Source organism: Manis javanica, chromosome 11 (assembly GCF_040802235.1).
Source record: "Manis javanica isolate MJ-LG chromosome 11, MJ_LKY, whole genome shotgun sequence".
Lineage (NCBI taxonomy): Eukaryota > Metazoa > Chordata > Mammalia > Pholidota > Manidae > Manis > Manis javanica.
The window spans coordinates 2,675,324-2,681,818 of NC_133166.1; the positions used below are offsets into that span (position 1 = coordinate 2,675,324).

Here is a 6,495-nt window from a genome sequence, read left to right on the forward strand (position 1 = left end):
GTGATTGCTTTTTAATCTGCTCTCTAAGTATAGACAAACACACTGAGCTAAGTCATTTCTATATTCTAGTTCAAATCTCACAGACTGAATAGTAAGCTTCTCCAAAGCTTAATAAATAAACTGGAAAAATATTAGAAGACTTTTTGAAAGCTTTCCTGTGCATTATATCACTTCCCATTCATGATGAAAGATTTGTATTCATTCAGCTTTTCAAAGATTTGTTTTCTTCTATTTTTTTCAGAAAGTAGCATCTAGTCACTGTAAAACTTTTAAAATATGTACTGACTTTTTAAATATCTTACAAAGAATGAATTAGGATGCATCATTTAATTGATCACTTTCTGCATTTTAAAAAGAACCTAAGAGGTTTATCTGGGATGCCCTGGAAGAAATAATTGTTATCAGGGCAAGAACTTCTGGTACAAAGTTCTCAACTTCTAGTTAAGTTATCTGGTCAATTCATTTAGATAAGCAGCAAGTATTGGTTTGCTTTGGCACTGAATGGTAAAATCTGGAATGGAAAAATTGACCTGAAGTTAAGTAAAATGTGGAGACTAAAATATAAATGGAGATGGGTAAGAAATGTCGCAACAGAAACCGAAAAGATAAATAGACAAGGAGAAATCACAGAAAGAGATTTGATGTTGACTGGTGACTGAGGCCAAGAACCAGCTTGAGTGTCTTTGCTAAAGTTTAATTAGATCCTGTTTAATTCAACCACTATTTCTAGTGTCTCTTGGACCAAGGAAATCCTAGAAGAGGGGAAAAAAAATGCAGAGAAAAAAAAAACACAGAATGGTGTTCTAAAAAATATTTGATTTCTTTCTTGCCATTAAAAAAAAATACTATACTGATCAGAAGTTCTCATTTCCCATGCAAGAACATTATGAGAAGAGATTTCACTTCAGTGACTGTGTTCATTCTCCTCGGACTGACCAGTCTGCTGGAATTGCAGACTCTCCTCTCTTCGTACTGTTTCTGAACATTTATGTGGTCACAGTGGCAGGGAATCGTGGCATGCTTATCCTCATATGGAGCAGTGCCCGGCTCCACACCACCATGTACTTTTTCCTGAGCTACTTATACTTCACGGATCAGGGCTTCTCTTCCAATGTGATTCCAAAGATGTTGAAGGTTTTCTTATCAGAAGAACGGTTTCCTGTCCTGCTTGTGTGGTCCATGTGGAGATCTACATCCTTGCTGTACTGCGCTACGATGGGTGTGCAGCTGTCCATGACCCTCTGCTTTACCGCAGCCAGATGTCCAAGAGTGTGTGCACATCCCTCATCACATGTATGGAGAGCTCACTGGCCTCATGGAGATCACGTGGACCTACAACCTAGCCTTCTGTGGCCCCAAAGAAATGAATCACTTCTACTGTGCTGACCCGACATTGATTAAGCTGGCTTGTTCTGACACCTACAACAAAAAGAAGCCAGTGTTTGTTGTAGCCGGATGTAACCTTTTCTTTTCTCTCCTCAACATCCTTATTTCCTACCTGTGTATTTTCCCAGCTATCCTGAGGATTCGTTCTGCAAAAGGGAGGTGCAAAGCTTTCTCTGCTTGTGCTTCGCATCTGACAGTGGTCACCGTGTTCTATGCAACTTTTTTCTTCATGTACATAAGACCCCCCTCAAAGGAATCTGTGGAATAGAGTAAGCGGGTTGCTGTATTTTAAACCACAGCAATCCCAGTGTTGAACCTCATGATTTATAGCCTTAGAAATAAAGATGTGAAAGAGGCATTAGCCAGAGATTTGTTAAGCAAAAATATATTTTCCTTAAAGATATCAACATTTTTTTGGTCCCCAACCTTTCTCTAGACCTTTTTCTTAAGTCATAGGATAAAACTGATGTTGCAATGAGGGTAGTACACCAAAGGGGAACACTACATCTTTTTTAAAGCTTTAATAGTTGTTTTTCTAAAATCCAAACACAAAAAGTGAAATTTTCATCATGAAAATTTCCATGTTTATACTTGTCATTTATTTTGTCCACCAGTTATTTTATTTTATTTGCCTTTTGTATACATGATAGCCCTGCACATCTCCCCTTTTGGGTTTAGGTGGCGGTGGGGGGCTATTTCCAGACAATGAGTTAGACTAGAATTCATATGTGTCACTTCTCAATCGGGCATTTAACAGTTGGTCAGAGAATCCCTTAATGTTTTTGTTTTTTTTATTGTCACGGTGATCAGCAAGATTTAAGATTTAAATGTGGATTCTTGAGTGAGGAGAGAGATCAGATCACCTCACAATAGAGGTGTAGATGAGTGAGAAATGCCCTTTGTTGTATAAACTACAGTATATTGAATTTGCTTATTTCCATGGCAAGAAGTAGATTCTTCCAGTTGATACAATATTAATTATATAAAATTCAAACCTGAGGGTGCATATATTATAGATATTGAACACCACAGCCCTCAAGGAAATTACATTTGAGGTATTATGTTCTAGTCTTCTTTCTATTTTTAAATATATGCATGTACTTAGCTAAAATTACTTGTTGTAATTATTATTTAAAATTACAATGTAAAACATGTATATTGCTTTAAAAGGCAAATATATTACAATGCTTATATAAACTCCTGTCTTATCTCCTACTCTATCTCCTCATAGGTAACACTTTCTTGTTATTTTCTTTAGTAATTAACTCCCTTTAAATTGTATGCCTATATGTCTGTTTATTGATTTTTCAATCATGGACATGATTGATTGGCACCTTTCTATTAAATGTAAAGTGTTAAAATTATTTCACCAATCCCTGCCTCCCTAAGAACAACTTCTTTCTCATCTTCACAATATGTTCACATTTTTCTTAAGTTGACATTTGTTGTTAAAATATAATGCATCATTAATAATACCTGAGTAACTGAACAAAGTGACACTATGAACATTACTCATACTAATTACCAACACTGAGTAATAAATACTATGAATTCATTTATTTTCTTGCATAATTCTTTGATTTTCATTGAGTAAAGTTGTCTTTGCTTTTGTTTTTCTTTTCATGTCTACTTTTTCTCAAACTTTCAGCAGAACTATAAAGTACCTCTCACAGAGAGAAACCAATAGTTGATCTGTTATTCACACATTTTATCCTTGGAGGGCCTCCCTTTTCCTGTAAGATTCTGCACTGGTTGCTCTCTAGGTCTGTTGCAGAGCTGTTATCTGGAACTTGTGATTTGTTACCATTGGCTTGAAATGTTTCATTCATTCAATCTATCTTGATTACTGGGAAATAAGTTACACATTGGGGAGATTCAGTAATAAATAAGAAAGAGAAAGCCCTTTATTACATTTTAGCATTGGTTGGGAAAGTCAGCAAGGCACTTAAACAGATAATAAAATATTTCAGGTATAGGTAAGTGCTATGGAGAAGGTAAAGTGAGTCAGGATGGAAGAAAATGACTGGGCATCATCAGAAGGGAGGGCCATGCTAGTGTGTTGATTTCAGTAATTGGGAAAGGACTCTTGGAGCAGGTGACATTTGAATTGAAGCCTAAATGCTCAGAAGAAAGCAAACATGAACATATCTGTAAAAATTATAACCAGGACAATCAATTGCAAATACAGAGTTTCAGGGATGAGGCCCCGTATGTTGGAGCAGCAGAAAGAAAGGGCACATGGCTGGAACTTAGTAAATGGGAGAAACAATAAGAAGATTTGATGTCAGAAAATGGGCTCCTCTGCCGAATCACAGAATCTAAGAAGGGACTAGCGGTTACCAAAGGGGAGGGGTGTGAGAGGGCAGGTCGGGAGGGAGGGAGATGGAGATTGAGGGGTATTATGTTTAGTACACATGGTTTGGGGGGTCACGGGGAAACCAGTGTAGCACAGAGAAGGGACATAGTGGATCTGTGGCAACTTGCTGCACCGATGGATAGTGACTGCATTGGTTTGAGTGGGGACTTGATAATATGGGCAAATGTAGTAACCACATTGTTTTTTCATGTGAAACCCTCATACATGTGTATCAATAATACCTTAATAAAAACTAAAAACAAACAAAAAAAGAAAACGGGCTCCTTTATTTATTTAATGGTACTGCAAACTCCCATAGTTGACAAAGCAAACTGTCTTCAACACCTGCTTTTTTGTCCACATTTTGGTTGCTGTCACCTGATAGGAGGTCCATATTTCCTCCAGATAGAATGAGAAGAAATAATTTAGTTTATCAAGTTTTTTTAATGATTTCTCTTTTTATTAGCAACTATAATTTTATGAAACATTTAATGTAATTTCCTACTATCCAACTCAAAGTTCCCTCCACAATTTCATTTACCCTTATAATTTAAGACCTAGCTGAAGCATTACCTCTTACAGCAAGTCTTCCCTAATGCATCAGGCTGTGTAGGTACCGTATTATAGTTCATTGAGTTTACAATTCTATCATCAAATTTGTAACAAGGTACTATAATTATATGGATATACATCTGTTTCTTTTGAGTTCTTCTAACTCAATTGTATTGAGTTCTTAAAGGAAAGGACCACATATTTTCATCTTTGTATCTTTACTACCTTAGCATAGAGTCTGGTAAAGACATGATACTCAACATTTGTTGTTTTGGAAGAATAAGAATTTGCCAATCCTTTCCTCTTTCCAGCTCTGCCTATGTCTATGGTCAATTATAGATTGTTTTCTGTGATGCTCCCTTCTTCCACCCTAACATATAATCAAGACAGAATAATAGATGATTACTAAGATATTTTAACAGATGGTTCAGTGAAATCATATTCGAACTATCACATTTTAAGATTGTAGGTTTATTGGCACCAGACAGGAATGCTCACACACTACATGTCCATGTACATGAACAGAGACAGACAAAAGTGAATGCTGAGCCATGACAAAATGAGTCAAGGGATCTAGCTCCTAGCGGTCTTCGTGACATTATCTTCCTTAAGATCCATTCGTACTTGTACATTTTGGAAACAGCTCAGAGACCGAAGCATCTCCACTGCTGCTCAGGCAGGGAAGATGTTTAGTGGGAATCACAACAAAATGGGTATTTACTGAGACCACGGAAGTTACAGTCCTGGAAATGAATACACTTCCTGCTCTTTACATCTTCGGGCTTATCAAGAAAGCCCTGAGTATCAACTTGGCAGAAGTTCATAAAATCTTTCATGTAGGGTAAATAAAAATTCTGTGTGCTGCTTTTTCATTGCCAACCATCCCAAGATTCAGGCATCTGTTAAAACATTCTGTTATCTACTGAACACAAAAATCTCTTTATTTTGAGACAGAATGGTGTGGTGGGAAAATGCTTGGTTTTGGAGTTATTCAGACCTGAGTCTGAATCTCAGCTTTATTATTTATTTCTCAGGTGGATAAACTTAGAGAAGTTATCTCTCAGGATTGGTTTATTCAGCCACAAAATATGATTAGTGACACCCATATCATGGGATTATTGGGAATATCAAATATTATTTGTAAGGTAAGTTTTGCTCAGTTATATTTTGAGGTAAGTGTGCTCTTTCACTTTTTAGGAAACTTTCCCAAATGTGATAGATATGATAAAGACCATAAATTAAATATATGGATTTGGTGATTATTGTCTATGTCAGACACTCTTCTTGTCATTGGTAATTATGTCTTCTCTACCTGTGACATTCCATGTGTTTTTCTTCTAGAAATTAATCATTTATACCTAGTATTACTTATTACATAGCTTAAGCATTCCATTAATATGAAGACTCTGTTAGGGGAAATATATATTTTTCATATATGTATTCTAAGATTAAACATCATTTGCATTTAGTATGTATTTTGTGTGATTTTTTTGAAGCCCAAACATTGTGAGAAATGTGTTAGAGACCTTGAAATAATGAAGATAATTACCTGAATTCAATTTTTTAAGAGGTTGTGTCTATAGAGTATTTAAAATTTGGCCTGCAGAATCATCTAAAGTATTGCCCTAGTATTCATTGCAGACAATTGGTTTAAAGTCAAATGCGGTATAAAATATGGATTAAAAGATATATTGATTTTGGAAAGTACAGTGCTACCAATTAGTATTTCTCCCTCCAAGGATGTTCTCTGCTGGGATGCCACTTCTAATTGCTTCCTCATGAAACCTTTGGGGATTCTCCTGAGATAAACAGTGATGTCAATAACTTGGATATAAATCCTATAGCACTGGCTAGAATTTGACCTTTTGGTTCATTAAAAAGACACTCTTATTTTCACAGGTAGGAGAGAAAATGTGTATATTGGTTCTCAATATCCAGTCATTTATGTATTCTCTTCATTAAATTGCGAATATCTTAGACACTATGTGTTGAAATAGGTATTTTCGAGGAAATTTGCAGACAATGAATTTTCCACCATAGAAAATCTAAGGGTGCTTCTTCGGTTCTGCCCTTTTGTTGATACCACCAGTATATCTGAACCATTCTGACGGAATTCCATAGTGTGGATCTCCAGCAGATGTTTCATTATAATTGGTTTTAAATAATACAGTTTTTGTGTTTTCCATTTGCCTAATATCTTA

General features: G+C 35.9%; 1 pseudogene; it reads left to right on the top strand.

Annotated features, from left to right (window-relative positions):
• The first annotated feature begins 886 nt into the window (after positions 1–886).
• Positions 887–1,822, top strand: LOC108396684 (olfactory receptor 5M8-like; annotated as a pseudogene).
• Positions 1,823–6,495: the final 4,673 nt, after the last annotated feature.